This window comes from Ovis aries, chromosome 17 (assembly GCF_016772045.2).
Source record: "Ovis aries strain OAR_USU_Benz2616 breed Rambouillet chromosome 17, ARS-UI_Ramb_v3.0, whole genome shotgun sequence".
In the NCBI taxonomy this organism is placed as follows: Eukaryota; Metazoa; Chordata; class Mammalia; order Artiodactyla; family Bovidae; genus Ovis; species Ovis aries.
The window spans coordinates 61,528,727-61,547,741 of NC_056070.1; the positions used below are offsets into that span (position 1 = coordinate 61,528,727).

At 45.5% G+C, this 19,015-nt stretch overlaps 1 long non-coding RNA gene across 1 annotated transcript in view; it reads left to right on the forward strand.

Annotated features, from left to right (window-relative positions):
* LOC121816966 (uncharacterized) overlaps nt 1-16,281 on the forward strand; it is a 20,478-nt gene extending 4,197 nt beyond the window's left edge. The window contains exons 3-5 of the long non-coding RNA XR_006056714.2: nt 5,934-10,854; nt 11,794-14,627; nt 16,168-16,281. This is a non-coding gene — a long non-coding RNA (uncharacterized LOC121816966). The remainder of the gene's footprint in view (nt 1-5,933; nt 10,855-11,793; nt 14,628-16,167) is intronic.
* Nucleotides 16,282-19,015: the final 2,734 nt, after the last annotated feature.

Sequence of the window (19,015 nt, forward strand, 5' to 3'; positions counted from 1 at the left end):
CATGTTTCAATGCCATTCTCCCAAATCATCCCACCCTCTCCCTCTCCCACAGAGTCCAAAAGTCTGTTCTATACATCTGTGTCTCTTTAACTGTCTCGCATACAGGGTTATCATTACCATCTTTCTAAATTCCATATATATATGTTAGTATACTGTATTGGTGTTTTTCTTTCTGGCTTATTTTACTCTGTATAATCGGCTTTTAAACCCACGTTAGTACTTCACCCAAGACTAATCATAATTACAGATAGATTTATGGTTTCCCTTTCCTCTTTTCATTGTGGATGAAATTGTTTTATAGTCTCCTATGATCCTTGCAGCAGTACATGTATATAGCAAACAGAAACAGTCAGAAAAATCCGGAAGCATTGTTTAGTCCACCTCTGATCCTAAACAGCAAAGACTACAACCATAACTACTTTGGTGTAGTCTTACGAGGTATTTTTCTAGGTTTACGCACACATACACATAAACGTAATTTCTATCTCTCTCTCTTTTTTAATGGCATGAATCTATATGTTTTACTTTTTCATAAACTTTAGTTCTTTAGGTTGACAGAAAAATTGTGAGCTGTACCTAGCTATGCAGCTTTGAACACGAATATAACCGGGCATGCCTCTCTCTCGTAATTTGTAAAGAGGACTTTCGACCTGAAAAGTATTCACAACATAAAAGTTGACATATGTTTCATTTGATGGGAATTTTTAGCACTTTAAGCCGAGGAGACAGCCTCTCAAGTGACCCTGAGAAGACTGCTCCAAGGAGGCGAGGGGAGGAGCCAGGTTGTATAGAAGTTTCGCAACATAGGTCAGGTAGTCTGGACATCAAATGTTTTTGAATAAATTAAAGAAAACCAGATATCCCATTGAGGTGAAAAGGGAAAGAAAAAAAAAAAACATACAGGAATGAGCCTTTTACTTTCCCTTTCCGGAGAACAAAGAAGATAAAGAGAAGAGTGAGAGGCCTGAACAGTCTTAGTTTTTTCACTTTGTCAGTTCAGTGCAGCACGCCAGGCCTCCCTGTCCATCACCAACTCCTGGAGCTTGCTCAAACTCATGTCCATCGAATCGGTGATGCCGTCCAACCATCTCATCCTCTGTCATCCCCTTCTCCTCCTGCCTTCAATCTTTCCCGGCACCAGGGTCTTTTTTTTCAACTGTAACTGCTCCTGAGTGTGCATGTCTGTAAATTTGCTTTTCTGCCTCCTCACTCTGCAGGAGCTCCAGCTCACCCCCATTTTCCTTTCTGTGCGGGTGCTCGAGAGTGCTTAGTCAGTGCCAATTCTTTGAGGCCTGGTGGGCTAAATACATCCTGTATCTGGTGTTTACGCTTGCAACACTCTTCCCCTTAAAGTTCTTCTTTTTATATATCGGAAAGACAGCCGCAGAGCTGCCAAACTGCCAGACTCAATTACTGGATTACTGATGCCAGCCTGTGACTGTGTTTGAAATAGTGCAAGAGGAACACGTCAAGATCCTAACACCTTTGTTCCTCATCATTGATTCCTGAACTGGAAGCCCTCATCTTATAAAAGTCCCTGGACCCCTCAAGGTGGGGGGCGCAGTTTTTAAGGCATGAGTTTATGGAGCACCCCTCTCTGCCAGCTGAGAATTAAAGCTACCTTTCTGTTTCCTCCATACTCTGTCTCTCTATTTTTTATTTGGCTTTGCAGGGCTGAGAAAGCCAAGATTTTGGCCACCAACAATCTCAAGTTTAGGCATAGAGTGCTTTTTTCTGTATGGGAAGATGTCAGAGTCGGTGCTCACTGAAATCATTCCTTTGATACACGCCTCCGCTATCTGGGGCTAATGTTAGGAAGATCCCCTGGAGAAGGGCATGGCTACGGGCTCCTGCGTTCTTGCCTGGAGGATCCCATGGACAGAGGAGCCTGGCGGCTACAGTCTGTGCTGTGCTTAGCTGTTCAGTCATGTCCAATTCTGTGTGACCCCACGGACTACAGCCCACCAGGCTCCTCTGTCCATGGGGATTTTCCAGGGAAGAATACTGGAGTGGGGTACCAAGCCCTCCTCCACGGGATCTTCCCCACTCAGGGATCGAAGCCAGGTCTCCAGAATCTCAGGTGGATTCTAACCAACTGAGCCACCGGGAAGCCCCGGTTATCGTCTGTGGGATGAGAGTCAGACCCAGCCGAGCGACAAGCACACCCTTCCTGCTTCCGCATGCTGAGCCGCCTCTCCTCAGGGCTCAGCTTTCCTCCTGGGTCTCCTCAGGGCTCACCTTTCCTCCTGGGTCTCCTCAGGGCTCACCTTTCCTCCTGGGTCTCCTCAGGGCTCACCTTTCCTCCTGGCTCTCCTCAGGGCTCACCTTTCCTCCTGGGTCTCCTCAGGGCTCACCAGCTCACACTGAAGGGCCGCAATTGCTGATGACTGTGACAACCTTGTTTACTCATAGCAGTTCAGTTGAGTTCCGTCGGTCAGTCGTGTCCGACTCTTAGTGACCTCATGGACTCAACACACCAGGCTTCCCTGTCCATCACCAACTCCCAGAGCTTACTCAGACTCTAGTCCATCGAGTTGATGATGCCATCCAACCATCTCATCCTCTGGCATCGCCTTCTCCTCCTGCCTTCAATCTTTCCCAGAATCAGGGTCTTTTGCAATGAGTCAGTTCTTCGCCTCAGGTGGCCAAAATATTGGAGTTTCAGCTTCAACATCAGTCCTTCCAATGAATATTCAGGACTGATTTCCTTTCGGACGGACTGGTTGGATCTCCTTGCAGTTCAAGAGACTCTCAAGGGTCTTTTCCAACACCACAGTACAAAAGCATCAATTCTTCCATGCTCAGCTTTCTTTATCGTCCAACTCTCACCTCTGTACATGACTATTGGAAAAACCATAGCTTTGACTAGCCGGACTTTTGTTGGCAAAGTAATGTCTCTGCTTTTGAATATGCTGTCTAGGTTGGTCAAAACTTTTCTTCCAAGGAGCAAGTGTCTTTTAATTTCATGTCTGCAGTCACCATCTGCAGTGATTTTGGAGCCCCCCAAAACAAAGTCGCTCACTGTATCCACTGTTTCCATACCTATTTGCCATAAAGTGATGGGACCAGGTGCCATGATGTTCATTTTCTGAATGTTGAATTTTAAGCCAACTTTTTCACTCTCCTTTTCACTTTCATCAAGTGGCTCTTTAGTTCTTCTTCACTTTCTGCCATGAGGGTGGTATCATCTGCATATCTGAGTTTATCAATATTTCTCCCAGCGATCTCAATTCCAGCTTGTGCTTCCTCCAGCCCACCATTTCTCATGATGTAATCTGCATAGAAGTTAAATAAGCAGGCTGACAATATACAGCCTTGATGTACTCCTTTCCTTATTTGGAACAAGCCTGTTGTTCCATGTCCAGTTCCTGACTGTTGCTTCTTGACCTCCATACAGATTTCTCAGGAGGCAGGTCAGGTGGTCTGGTATTCCCATATCTTTCAGAATTTTCCAGAGTTTGTTGTGATCCACACAGTCAAAGGCTTTGGCATACTCAATAAAGCAGAAGATGTTTTTCTGGAACTCTCTAGCTTTTTCCATGATCCAACAGATGTTGGCAATCTGACCTCTGGTTCCTCTGCCTTTTCTAAATCCAGCTTGAACATCTGGAAGTTCATGGTTCACATACTGTTGAAGCCTGGCTTGGAGAATTTTGAGCATTACTTTGCTAGCGTGTGAGACGAGTCCAGTTGTGTGGTAGTTTGAACATTCTTTGGCATTGCCTTTCTTTGAAACTGGAATGAAACCAGACCTTTTCCAGTCCTGTGGCCACTGCTGAGTTTTCCAAATTTGCTGGCATATTGAGCTGGCATATCATCTTTTAGGATTTGAAATAGCTCCACTGGAACTCCATCACCTCCACTAGCTTTGTTCGTAGTGATGCTTCTTAGGGCGCACTTGACTTCTCATTCCAGGATGTCTGGCTCTAGGTGAGTGATCACACCATCGTGGTTATCTGGGTCATGAAGATCTTTTTCACATAGTTCTTCTGTGTATTCTTGTCACCTCTTCTTAGTATCTTCAGCTTCTGTTAGGTCCAGACCATTTCTGTCCTTTATTGAGCCCATCTTTGCATGAAATGTTCCCTTGCTATCTCTCATTTTCTTGAAGAGATCTCTAGCCTTTCCCATTCTATTGTTTTCCTCTATTTCTTTGCATTGATCACTGAGAAAGGCTTGCTTATCTCTCCTTGCTATGCTTTGGAACTCTGCATTCAGATGCTTCTATCTTTCCTTTTCTCCTTTGCCTTTAGCGTCTCTTTTTTCTCAGCTATTTCTAAGGCCTCCTCAGAAAACCATTTCGCCTTTTTGATTTCTTTTTTCTTAGGGGTGGTCTTGATTCCTGCCTCCTATACAGTGGCATCCATAGTTCTTCAGGCACTCTATCAGATCTAATCCCTTGAATCTATTGGTCGCTTCCACTCTATAATCATAGGGATTTGATTTAGGTCATATCTGAATGGTCTAGTGGTTTTCCCTACTTTCTTCAATTTAAGTCTGAATTTGCCAATAAGGAGTTCATGATCTGAGCCACAGTCAGCTCCCAGCCTTGTTTTTGCTGACTGTACAGAGCTTCTCCACCTTTGGCTGCAAAGAAAATAATCAATCTGATTTCGGTATTGACCACCTGGTGATGTCCATGTATAGAGACTTCTCTTGTGGTGTTGGAGAGGGTGTTTGCTATGATCAGTGAGTTCTCCTGGCAAAATTCTGTTAGCCTTTGTCCTGCTTCATTTTGTATTCCAAGGCCAAAGTTTCCTGTTACTCCAGGTATCTCTTGACTTCCTACTTTTGCATTTCATTCCCCTATAATGAAAGGACATCTTTTCGGGTATTTAGTTCTTGAAGGTCTCATAGGTCTCTACTGATATGGCAGGAAATATTCCATTTCTCTGGAGAAACTTTTGTTATCACTCTAGGAACTATTTCACAGGATAATCTGAAAGAGGAGACACAAAAAGGAATTTGAAAGGTACCAAACACGAACCAAAATAAAGGGTGATTCTGACTTTAAAAATCTTTTTGGTAGTTTAGTCACTAAGTCATGTCTGACTCTTTGTGACCCCTTGGACTGCAGCCACCAGGCTTCTCTGTCCATGGGATTCTCCAGGCAAGAATACTGGAGTGGGTTGCCATTTCCTTCTCTAGGGGATCTCCTGACCCAGGGATTGGCAGGTAGATTCATTACCTACCTGAGCAGCCCCTCGAAAAAGTCTTTATTGCATCTTAAATTGGCTAATGGTCTCAGTTCAGTCACTGAGTCATGTCTGACTCTTTGCAGCCCCATTGCCTGCATCAAACCAGGTCTCCCTGTCCATCGCCAACTGCCGGAGATTACTCACACTCACGTCCATGGAGTTGGTGATGCCATCCAGCCATCTCGTCCTTTGTTGTCTCCTTCTCGTCCTGCCCTTAATCTTTCCCAGAATCAGGGTCTTTTCCAATGAGTCTCCTCTTCCCATCAGGTGGCCAAAGTATTGGAGCTTCAGCTTCAGTATCAGTCCTTCCAATGAATATTCAGAGTTGATTTCCATTAGGATTGACTGGTTTGATCTCCATGCAGGCAGTCCAAGGGACTCTCAAGAGTCTTCTCTGGCACCACAATTTGAACCAGGCTGGAGAGATCATTAATAAACACTCTTTGCTGTGAGTAAGATAGTGATGGTAATCATTTATAATCATTATGGCAGGTATTAATTAAAAACTTCCTATGTATCAAGTCCCACAAAAGTACACCTCTAAAAAAAAAGGAAAAGTGTACCTCTCAGGTCCCCAGCTGCAGAGGACAGATCTCTGCTGCCCCATTGTTAGAAAAATTAAGTTCACACACTTTGCCATTCAATCTAGCGGGTAAGTCTGGTGGGGGTTCCATGAAGAATGTCTTGTCCTCAAATTGTGCTAATTTACCGTTTCCTCTTGCCTGCTTGGTTTAGGCACGACTGCCCCAGGAGAGATACGATGATCTCTGCTCCACTTTTTAGAGACACCTCATTTTGGTAAGGCTCTCGAACTGTGAGAGACTTGTGCTCAGAAACATGAACAGAGAGAGGAAGAAGCCCTGAGACAGGACAGCTCCCGTGGAGCGGGGAGCCCCAAAGGCAGGCAGCACAGCAGACCGCACCCCTGGTGGGGCTGGGGCCCCCAACAAGACGCTGAGTCTCCAGGGAGGCTCAGAGCACTCCACCCTCCCCTCTCCTGCCTTAGTCTCAGTTCTCCCCAGTTTTGTTTCCTCAGCAGGAAGTGGCCCAGAATGGCAGGGGGTGGGACTCAGCTCTGGACAATGAGGCATTTATGACTTGGCTCTTTCAGATTTCATACGAGCATGTCCATCATCCCTTACACGCTCTCTTCTCTGTTGCTGAGTCTCATGAATTTGTGGTTGAACCAGCAGTTCTGAAGTGCACCACCCTCGAGCTTTGCGTCACCTGCTTCTGCCAGCTTTGACCAAATCATCAGAGGTCAGCTGACAAACACTTATCCAAAAAAGTTTAGGAAGGAAATGCTTTATTGTTTCTTGTGGTCATACAGGGATATAGATTTACAGCAACATACAATAAAACCACAAACTTCAGAGAATTATAAAGCTCACTCATCATACTATAATCCACATACCCACTGAAAACATTGAGGTCTTCATGAAACCAACATTACAAATGAAAGTAAGGAAAACTTGCTAAGTACACTAATATAAATATGGATATCTAGGAATAATATGTGTAAAATGTATGTACTAGCAATACAAAATATATGCACTAGCAATGCAGGGAAAAACTATACAATGTAGTTACAGAGTAATTAAAGAAGACAATTAATGGAAAGAAGTTCCAAGTTTCTGGACTGGAATTCTCAATATTACATGGATGTCATTTTCCCTGAACTAATTTATGGAATTCTAATCAAATGCCTCCCTATCTTTTGGGTGAAAATTCACCAACTGATTATAATATTACATAGAAATAGACAGAGCCAACAGAAGACATTAATTTGGATAGAATAGAGTTTTCCACAAGACACTGAGAATATCAGGATATCATAATTAGTCAAGGTAGTATTAACTCAAGGACACAAAAACTGACCAATGGACCAACACAGGCTCACACACAGAGGACTCCGCACATCTGTCTGAGGTGGTTCTGCAGAACAGTGGGAAGGATGGTCCCTTCAGCAAGTGCTGCTGGAATACTTGGCATCCACTAGAAGAACTGGTGCAGCCAATACAGTATACTAACACATATATATGGAATTTAGAAAGATGGCAATGATGACCCTGTATGCAAGACAGCAAAAAAGACACAGATGTGTAGAGCGGACTTTTGGACTCAGAGGGAGAGGGAGAGGGTGGGATGATTTGGGAGAATGGCATTGAAACATGTTTAATATCATGTAAGAATCAAATCACCAGTCTATGTCCGATGCAGGATACAGCATGCTTGGGGCTTGTGCACTGGGATGACCCGGAGGGATGTTGTGGGGAGGGAGGTGGGAGGGGGTTCATGTTTGGGATCGCATGTACACCCGTGGTGGATTCATGTCAATGTATGGCAAACCAATACAGTATTATAAAGTAGAATAAAGTAAAAATAAAAGTTAAAAAAAAAAAGAACTGGTGCGGGATCCCCAACTCACACCCGTTTCTCAGTTTTGATATGACGTTCATAAAGTCATTGCCAAATCCATGTCATGAAGTTTCCTCTGTGTTTTCTTCGAGGAGTTTTACAGTTTCAAGTTTTATCTATCCTGAGTTGATACTTGTGCATGCTGGAGGAAAAGGTGTGATTTACCCTTTGCATGTGGATATCCAATGTTCCCAGCTTGATTTATAGAAGAGACTGTCCTTTCTTCATTGTATATTCTTGACAACTTTGCCAAAGAGTAGTTGACTGTGTAAGCAAAGCACTGACAATAAAGCAAAAATAGACAACAGGGAACTAATCCAACTAAGAAGCTTCTGCCCAGCAAATGAAAAAAAAAGAAACCCAGTGAAGTGAAAAAGTAACTGATGGAAAAGAATAGATACATGTATAGCTGAATCACTTAGCTGTGCATTCAAAGCAACACGCAATGCAAATGAACTATAATTAAAAATGAAAAAAAAAGTATGAAATGAAAGGGAGAAAAGGTAATGGAAAGGGAGAAAATGACTGCAAACCACAAATCTGATAAGGGGTAAAGTAGCAAAATAATGAGGGCCTTGGACAACTCAATGGCTAAAGGACGAATATCCTAATTATACAATGGGCTAAAGATTGAATTTTTATTTCTCTAAAGAAGCTTTACAAATGGCCAGCAGCTATATGAAAAGATGCGCATCGTTACTCTTTGGCCACACTGTGTAGCTTGCCTGATCTTGGTTGCCCAACCAGGGATTGAACTCTGACCCCGACAGTGAGAGCGCCCAGTCCTAACCACTGGACCCCCAGGGAATTCCCATACTCAATATTATGAATCATCTGGGAAATGGAAATCAAAATCATAAGACATCACTTTTACCTGTTAGCATAGCTGTTACATGTGTTAAAGGACACTCATGTTGGTGAGCATGTGGAGGGCCTGGACCACTCTTGCTGAGAACGCACTTTGGTGCCACCACTATGGAAAGAGTAGGAGAGTTCCTCAAGAATTACCAATAGTTCTGCCATATGATCCATGTGGCTCTTCAGCTGAGCAGCTATTTCCCAGTTCAATTAATCTGCTAGTGACTGTGGCTTTATGTATAATTCTGAAACACCCTCAGAAAACAATACAAGTGGGCCACCCACATGGTAATTATATGTGATTCCAAGGTGTCCTCTCTGCATGAAGAGATACCTGTGCTAAAGATAACACAGTGGTAACAAAACCCCATCTGGGGTAAAATCCCATTTCAGAAAGACTCAACATAGACATGGAAATTGAGACAGAAAGAAAAGGTCCCAAATTTTCGAGACACTTTGGGATTCTTCCTCTTTAAAAAAAAAAAAAAAAACATTTCTCACTCTCATGCTTAAATCAATGACCAAGTATGGTCCTCCCAGGTCCCTAGAAACAGGAGACACAGTCTGTCATCTTGTGTCCAGGCCACACGGGAACCCCCAGGGTCTTCCAAGAGGCAGACTGACTTAGAGGAAAACAAGGCCAAGACCCTGATGGTCATTTCTCTGGGAAAGGCAGGCGAGGCAGGGAAAGCAGTCTTGGGACGGCAAGTATGAATAAAGTAAGAGGGCTGTGGAGAGGAAGGGGTTTCCTGAGTCACCTGGTACCTGGTCCCAGCATGAGTGGGGTAGGGTGGCTTGTGGCTCAGATTGGCTCTGAGTCTGGGCAGTGGAGCAGAGAGGAAATGCTCGACAGGTTTGCATGGGAAAGGCCAACAGGTGAGCTGCTGGCTGTGTCTAGGAACCAGCCAACCCTGGGAGGGCAGTCTCTCCAGGATCAGCAGGGCCCAGATGTCAAAGCATCTGAGAACACAAATGTAGAAAGGATAAACACAGAAGCCCCGGCCAAGGAGCAGGATGAGGGCTGGGACAGGGTGGGGAGAGGGTGAGATGGTGGCTTCATCTAGGAGCCATCTCGGAGGCAGTGACATTGACTGAGAAGAGGTGACGGCTGAGGATGACCAGGATGGTACCTCGGTACCACAGCTAGCATTTGCTGAAGAGCCCACACCTACCTTGAGGGTGGTGGCAGAGGTGCTTGTGTGGGTCTGGGTCACTCTAAGGAGCAGATGCCAGTGTGAGATTAAATGTGGGAGATTGTTTGGGGAAACAGCCAGGTGAGAGACAATGACCAGGGATCTTATAGAAGCTGCGCAAGCTGACAACCCTGATCTAATCTGACTCTGGGTGAAGGCAAGAAGGAAGGACAGTTGGCTCTGCAGTCAAGACAGAGTCCAGCAAGTCCGTGGAGAGTCCTCTCGCCCATGTCACATGTCGGAGCTTCCCCTGACTCTCAGGAATGGGGCTGCCTGAGTGCCTCTGGCACGCGTGGTCATTGTCTGGGAGCTGCAGGTAGGCAGCGTGGCTTTGGTGTCAACGTGGAGATGGATCACGGAGGGCAGTAGCTGGCATGCTCAGCTGAGTATGTTCCCTCCACTGAGGCTCTGCTAGATTCCTTGTCATGGTCCCCAAATGGGAAACAGAAAAATTCAATGTATGAAACACATTGGGAGGAGCAACAAAGAGCAGGAGCTTCACAGCAAGAAGGACCAGGGTTCAACTTCACACCCTCGTCTCTCACTCACCAGGGGACTCTGAGTGAGTGGCCATGTCTCAATGTATTATTATGAGAATCAGAGTAAAACCCATCTCACAGGGATGCCGGAGGCCCTCAAAGGAGGGACAGCAATCTGGAGAAGCCAAAGGCTGTCTTCCAGCCACTTAGGTGACCAGTGACTCAGGTAACTGTAAGAACATCTTGATCTTTTGTGTGTCCTTATGGGAGGTTTTCTGGAATGGACTTTTGTCAATGACATGTTGGTTTGGATACCAAGGCAGGGTGACAATGTAAGTTGGTAAGCCTGCTGTCTAACCAAAGGATTCATTCTGGGGCAGAGACTGGTGTAATTCTACATTTTCTAGTAACCACAGTGAAAGAATACAAAGACCGAGATGAAATTCCATTTGACGAAGTAGCATTTCTAGAAGTTGTTCTCTACACGCCATCAGTATCAGGTCACATGAAGAAATCGGGCGTTCTCACCGGCACGTTCCAGGTGCTCACTGGCGTTCCATCCATGTTCTTACAGCACAAATACTTGAGCCAGATTGTAACCTCCTGTGCCAGCAGCTGCCACCTCTGTGGATCTCCACCAGCCACATTTCCAGTTGGGTCAGCCGGGTCCAGAATCACAGGCCTGGAAACAACAGTCAGAGAGGACAGGTGAGTACATGGGCTGTGTCTGGGTTGTTCAGAGCTCCCAGGAAGGCAAAATACCAGCCTTGTAGACTGTTTCTGGGGGCAGCTGGAGGGCTCCATGGATACCTCTCCCTGGCTTGTGACCTGGGTGCCCTGCCCTACAGTGGGCATTGAACACGAGGTAAAGGAGGCTTGCATTTGGGCCTGGAGAGACCTGGTTTCAATCTCACCTCTGCTCTTGAGTAGTGCTGTCTCTTTAGGCAGGTCACCTGATTCTCTAGTCCTCAGTATCCTCATGTGTGAAATGGGCAGATTTGAAAATCCCTACCTCAAAGGATGTTGTATGAGGATCTGGAGAAGCACTTGACATGCTCCCAACAGTAACTGAAACATAAGAAGGGGTCTATACATGCCAGGTTTAATAACCAAGATTCCACTATTCTATCAGAGTGGTTTTGTCTTATAGCAAGCTGTTTCTTCCTTGAAGCAGTTTTTAATATTGCTATAGCTATTGCTGGCTCCCCTGGTGACTCAGAGGTAAAGCATCTGCCTGCAATGCAGGAGACATGGGCTCGATCCCTGGGTCAGGAAGATCCCCTGGAGAAGGAAATGGTGACTCGCTCCAGTATTCTTGCCTGGAGAATCCCATGGACAGAGGAGCCTGGTGGGCTACAGTTCACATTATCCCAAAGAGTCGGACACGACTGAGCGACTTCACATTCACTTTCACTTTTCATAGCTATTGCAATTTGAGTCAAGTTTTAGCTCTTTCACTCACTTTCTGTAAAGTTCGCACAAGCTCTTCTTTTCCATACCTCTGTGATCTGTGGTTAGCACAGTGCCTGCCTCACAGGGTTCCAGGTTACTATTTCAATCAGACGGTAGGAGTAAAGTGCCCAGCATAGTGACTGAGAATAGATGACGATCAATAATTGTGAAACCTCCCTCTTCCTACATTTCCAGGGTGCCACCGCTGTAATCAGAGCTGCATTTATGTGGAGATCTAAGCCATGTGTGGATAGAGTACCTGGATTTTGCAAGTTGTCTCCTCAGGTATTGGCTAATCGTAGGGTTTTCCAAGTCATAATACTTTTTCCAGTAGATGCAGAGGTCCTGATGCTTCAGGATTAACGCCAAAACAGTCCGAAATCCCTGAGCTGTGCTGAATTGTGGTTTGGAGCTTCCTTGTTCCCAGGCATAGATGGTCAGCAGCTCCAGGGCATACTGTGCGGGCAGCTTATACTCATACTTCATCTTACACTGAGGAGAGGGAACAAATTAGAAACATGAGTTTGTTCAGCTTTTGTGTGGAGAAGAGGTAATGCCTATCCTCAAGCTATTTCAGAAAAGTGAGGATGAGGAGGTGATTCCAAACTCATTTTACACAAAAAGCAGAAAAATGCAACACAAAAAAGAAAACAGCAGGCCTGATGATCATAGACGGGAAAATCCTCTACAAGATATTAGCAAAGCAAATTCACCAACATATTACAAGGTCACACAGCATGATCAAGTTGGATATAGTCCAGTGAGGCGAGGAGGTCAGAATCCACAAATCAATCAAAGAGATACATTTCTATTAACAAAATAAAGGATAAAAACTTATGATTATTTTCCCATATACAGAAAAAAATTGAGAAAATTCAACAACCACTGTCATACAAACTCTTAACAAGGTGGGTATGAAGAGAACATAACTCGATAAAGGCCGCATATGACCAGCCTAGAGCTGACATCACCCTCAGTGGTGAAGGCTGAAAGCTTTTTCTTTAAAATCAAGAACAAGACACATATGCCCACTCTCCTCACACTTATTCAACATAGTATTGGAAGTCCATCCATGGCAATCAGGCAAGAAAAGAAACAATATCCATGGAAATTAGAAAGGAAGTTTAACTATTGCTATTTGCAGATGACATGGCACTATACATAGAAAACTCTAGGCACCTCCAGAAAACTATTAGAAATAAAAACTGAATTTAGGAAGATTGCAGGTAATAATACATAGAAATATGTTGTGTTTCTATATATGAGTAACAAACTATCCCAATGAGAAAGTTATTTATTATTTTAATCTCAGCTATATTTATTTACTTTACAATATTGTGTTGGTTTTGCCATAAATTGACATGAATCAGCCATGGGTGTACATGTGTTCCCCATGCTGAACCCCCCGCCCCCCTCCCTCCCCATCCCATCCCTCTGGGTCATCCCAGCGCACCAGCCCCGGGCACCCTGTCTCATGCATCGAACCTGGACTGGCGATTCATTTCACATGTGATAATTTACAGGTTTCAATGCCATTTTCCCAAATCATCCCAGCCTCGCCCTCTCCCACAGAGCCCAAAAGGCTGTTCCAACATCTGTGTCTCTTTTGCTGTCTCGCATACACGGTTGTTGTTACCATCTTTGTAAATTCCATATATATGCGTTAGTATAGTGTACTGGTGGTTTTTGTTCTGGCTTACTTAGCTCTGTATAATAGGCTCCAGTTTCATCCACCTCATTAGAGAAATTTAAAAGCCATCCCATTTACAATTACATTAAAAAATTTTTTTTAACTAGGAATACATTCAACCACACTGAAAGACCTATACCTGACTTTGATGAGAACAACTGAAGATGACAAAATAAATGGAAAGAGGTACCACGCTCATGGACTTGAGGGGTTAATATTCTTCAAACATGCATCCTACCTGAAGCATCTGTGTGCATGGCCTCAGGGTATGTGATTTAGTGTTGCTGCGCCATGCCACTCTTTTCAAGGGAGAAAATGGGAAGGACAAGAGGTTAATTCATTTGCCCAGATTCAGACAGCTAGGAAGTGAGCAAAGGGGAGTTGGGGCGGGGGTGGGGGGGAGCTGATTAATTCATTGAATAATTGCTTGCTGAGAACCTATTATATTCCAGGCACTGTTCTAGGTTCTAGGGCAGCAGCAGTGAATAAAACATGCAGTGTCATATTATATATTTACACAATGCATACAAATAAACAAATGCCTACTTTTATGTACATTCTCAGAGGGAAGACAGACAATAAACAAACAAATAAGCTCATGCAAAGGCCCTGAGGCTGAAGTAGAGTTTCCTTCTTGGTGGACCAATGCACAGGAGAGACCAGCCTGGGAGCAGGGGCAAGGGGGTAGTTGATGATGATATTTAACACAGGACCAAGGCGTTTCTGGATTGGTGGGGTGTGTGTGTGTGTTTATGAAAAAGATAAGAAAGGCCCATGGTTTGGTCCGGAACAACTCACAGCATGGAGCTGTCATATGCTGATATGGGAGAACCTGGAAGAGGAAGATACCTGAGTCCACTGGCAATGTCCCTGACCCCACCCTTCTTCCCCATGCTTTTTCCCCGTCTGACCAGTGTCTACTCCTCCACGTTCCTCCTCTCATCTCTCCCTCCTGGCTCGCTTTCCCTCCTCTCTGTCCGTCTCTGTCCGGCTCCCTCCTGCCTCCCGCATCCTTTCTGATTCCTCCCCTCCTCCCTCCTCTCCTCTTTCTTCTCCTCCCCACACCTCTCCCTGCTCCTTCCCTCCCTCCTCTCACCCCTCCCTCCTCTCCCGGCCTCACTCTCTCCCTTCCCCTCCTCCTCCTCCTCGGCTCTCTGCCCAGATGGGACCGGCCATACCAGTTGGTACCAGTGCTTCACCAGGCGGATGAGGCTCTTCAGCTTGGCCGGACGCTCCTTCAGGAAGGCTCTCTGCAGCTCCGTGAAGCAAGGGGAGAACTCGCCCTCTCTCCTCAGTTTCTCACACTCTTGGATGACCTGGACGTAGATTTCAGGGTCAGGTCTGTAATCTTTGGTCAACTGACCTGTTGGGAATGAATTCAAGTTTAAATGTCAGCTCGTTTCTGAGTTTCTTTCTGTTGCCCTGGGGACACAGACTCACTGGCCATGGGGGGCAGTGGGGAGGTCAGCAGTCCAGAGCCAGGAGGCCTGAGGTCCATCCCAGTCCTCCCTTCTCCCACCTCTACCACCATCACCCATCGTCTCTCACCTGGACTCAGCAGAGGTGGTGGCACCCTCCTCCCTGGATCCTCCACAGCCCATATAGAGCCCTTTACACCTGAGCCTTCCACTTCTTGCTTCCCAGGAACTCTGGATAAAATCCCAAGTCCTCACAGTGGCCAACGCGGATGGTGAGACCTGTCTCCTTCTTCGTCTTCCCTCCTGCCTCAATCCCTTTGCCGCTGACTCCCCTGGTTGCTTCACTTCTCCCAATAGGCCACCTTCATTCCTGTCTGTGCACTTGCTGTTTCCTCCTCTGGACCCCCAAATCTTTGAGTGCTTGGCCTCTTCTCACCCCTCAGGCCTCAGGTCAGAGGTCACCTCCTTGTCACCCTGTCTCCAAAGTCCTCTGATTCCCCATTGCTCTCTTGGGTCACCCTATTTCATTTCTGTCGCAGCGAGTTATCATCTCATTCCTGGTGTTCACATGGTCAGGCTACAGGAGAGAGGCTCTCTGTCTGTCTCATTTAGGCCATGGAATAGGCCTTGGGCCTCCAAGTCTGGGCTCCTGCTCAGTTGCTAAGTCCAGTCCGACTCACTGCGACCCTCTGGGCTGTAGTCTGCCAGGCTCCTCTGTCCATGGGATTTCCCAGGCAGGAATACTGGAGTGGCTTGCCATTTCCTTCTCCAGGGGATCCTCCTGGATCGAACCTACATCTTCTGCTTCCCAGCTGCATTCTTAACCACTGAGCCGCCAGGGAAGCCCCGCATCTAAGGTTCACAGTGGAAACTGAGCCTCAAAGAATGAATTGCTTCCTGTCCCAGTGCTCCTGCACATCATCTCAAGATTCCCACCATCAGTAAAAGTTTGAATGGTTGCCTCACATTTTGCATAGAAAATGAAATTAACATATTGAGGTTATCCTAGACCTAGTTTTTAGAAAGAGATCACACAGTTGGCCAAAAGTCAAACTAGTAAGCCTGGCAGGTGTTCTATACAAATATCTTGATCCCCCAATTGCACCAATTTGTTGTTTAACTCAGCCACTTCAGTGGCTGAGTGTGACCCTGGGCATTCTTGTCCCAGGAAAGACGCTGGGGTCTCCTCCCACTTGAAGGGATACCTTGGTTATAAAGAGTCTCGAAGTGAGAGACATTTCTGCTCAGAGACAAGGAAAGAGAGCGGAAGAAGCCCTGACATAGGACAAAGACTGTAAGAACTTGTGGCTGGGAGCACTCACCCAGGGCATCAAAGGCGGGCAGGACATCAAACTCCACCGCCTGGTTGAGCTTGGGGACCTCAGCACAAAGCTGAGAGCACGGGGATTCTGCTGTTTCTGGACCTCAAACTCCACTTCAAATCTTTCCTCTCTTTGACAGGCTTCCAGCTGTATTCTGATTTCTTCAATGAATTGTCCTCGGCGCTGAAGCTGTTCCCGAAAACTTTTCAGATTGGTGAGGAAGACGACGAGGTCAGCATCTGATCGTCCCCTGAGGGTCGTGCCTTTGCCTGAGGAGCCGCCCTAAAACGGTGATAAGAGTGAGTATTGACACATTTCATTGAGAAGAGCCTCCTTAAATGAAATGCTGAGAGCAATCACTAACATTTTGAGTGCTAGCCACTGCTCTGAAGGCATCAGCGGCTGTAACTCCTAGAATGCTCACAAGAACTCTGGGATCTAGCCACTGTTATTATCTGTTGTCATCTTCTGGATGGGGAAACAGATGCTGAGAGAGATCATGTTATCAGTCAAGTCACACAGCTAGTAGGTGAGAGAGATGCAGTTCACACCCGTTTTCCCCCCTGGATCCATGATCTTTACTCCCTGTTGTTTTATGATCTGACAGGATTAACACTTAAAGCGGCCCATTCCTTAGTTTATTTGACCTGCAAGCCCGTGAGGTCCTGAAAATTCTGGATAAGGAAACAGAGGCACAGAGGTTTAGGTGACTTGCCCAATATTTCACAGCCAACAGGTGCTATCCGCTTTCAAAACATATACACTTAACCAGCTCGTGACTCTGCAGAACTGGTGAAACCTTAGCCTGTCAAAGACTAGTAAGGATTGTTGATACAGATGGATTTCAGTTTGCCTATTTTAATGCCATAAGACTCTCAAAGTGTGAGCATTTTCTGCTCAGGGAACTGAAGAGGGACCAGAATAAGCCCCAACTTAAGACAAAGGCTGAAATGCCTTATGACTGGGAGCACTCACCCAGGGCATCAGAGGCAGGCAGGACATCAAACTCTGCCTACAGGTAGAGCTGGGGGAGCTGAGCCCACAGGTGCGAGCAGGAGCATTTTCTGCCTGCTGATTCTGGACCTCTTGTGAGATTTCTTTCCTGGTCAACACACACACATTCACACACACTCACATAGTTTCTTTATCTTTCTCTTTCTTTTAATGGTTACCTAGTGGATGTTTCAGAGGTGATTTATACACTTCATCAGGGCATTTGTTAAGTTCGATGCATGAGGCAGGGCACCCAAAGCTGGGGCTCTGGGACAACCCAGAGGGATGGAGTGGGGAGGGAGTGGGAGGGGCTTCAGAATGGGGGACACATGGACACCTGTGGCTGATTCACGCTGATGTACGGCAAAGCTATCGCAATATTGTAATCATCCTCCGATTAAAACAAATAAATTAATTTAAAAAATTTATAGATGGATGCCCTCACCCCAGAAGCTATTTTCACAAGTGTGGATATAGTTTTGGCAGGGATAAATCAGAAACCACCTGCCCTAGAGACCTCAACCTCTTGCTCTCTGTTTCTGTGGAAAGGCTTGCTCACCAGCCCCCTTCTCCCCAGTGAGGCAGTTCTGGACTCACCTTCACAACTTTGGACACCCGAATGGGGCGAGGGCAAATCGGAAACACCTCTCCTTCAGGAAAGTGCAGATGGTGTCGATGGCTTGGTTGACCTGCGTGCGGAACTCCGTGTTTGACAGGAGGTTGTCTTCGATGAACTTGTCTAGAGAGCTGGCCGGAGTATTTCTGAGCTCCATCATGACACTGGGGACTGGAGAGCCAGAGGCGGAGGAGCTGCTGCCTGAAGCTGTGAGCTTCTGTCTCCTCTGCTGCCTGCGTCTAGGGGGCTGTCAAGTTTCATTTCACTGGCAGGGAGGAGCTATGCTGCTGCTGGTTTCAGTTCCTTGAAAGGGAGGAGTTTTGTCCTGAATCCTTGTTTCTAGTTTTTCTCTCTGCAAATGAAAGGCTCCTGCGATCCCACAAACTGTCAGGTCTCTCAGCTTTCTCCTCCAGAATCCCAGAATTACTCCCTGCCTTTAGCAGGCAGACTAGCATGTCTGGTCTGTCTTCAGACTGTACTCTGAAAAGCTGCTTTTATTTATTTATTTTTATTTTATTTATTATTATTTTTTTATTTTACTTTACAATACTGTATGGTTTTGCCATACATATTTTTGAATCCGCCACGGGTGTACATGAGTTCCCAAACCTGAACCCCCTCCCACCTCTCTCCCCATATCATCTCTCTGGGTCATCCCAGTGCACCAGCCCCAAGCATCCTGTATCCTGTATCGAACCTAGACTGGTGATTTGTTTCTTACATGATAGTATACATGTTTCAATGCCATTCTCCCAAATCATCCCACCCTCTCCCTCTCCCACAGAGTCCAAAAGTCTGTTCTATACATCTGTGTCTCTTTAACTGTCTCGCATACAGGGTTATCATTACCATCTTTCTAAATTCCATATATATATGTTAGTATACTGTATTGGTGTTTTTCTTTCTGGCTTATTTTACTCTGTATAATCGGCTTTTAAACCCACGTTAGTACTTCACCCAAGACTAATCATAATTACAGATAGATTTATGGTTTCCCTTTCCTCTTTTCATTGTGGATGAAATTGTTTTATAGTCTCCTATGATCCTTGCAGCAGTACATGTATATAGCAAACAGAAACAGTCAGAAAAATCCGGAAGCATTGTTTAGTCCACCTCTGATCCTAAACAGCAAAGACTACAACCATAACTACTTTGGTGTAGTCTTACGAGGTATTTTTCTAGGTTTACGCACACATACACATAAACGTAATTTCTATCTCTCTCTCTCTTTTTTAATGGCATGAATCTATATGTTTTACTTTTTCATAAACTTTAGTTCTTTAGGTTGACAGAAAAATTGTGAGCTGTACCTAGCTATGCAGCTTTGAACACGAATATAACCGGGCATGCCTCTCTCTCGTAATTTGTAAAGAGGACT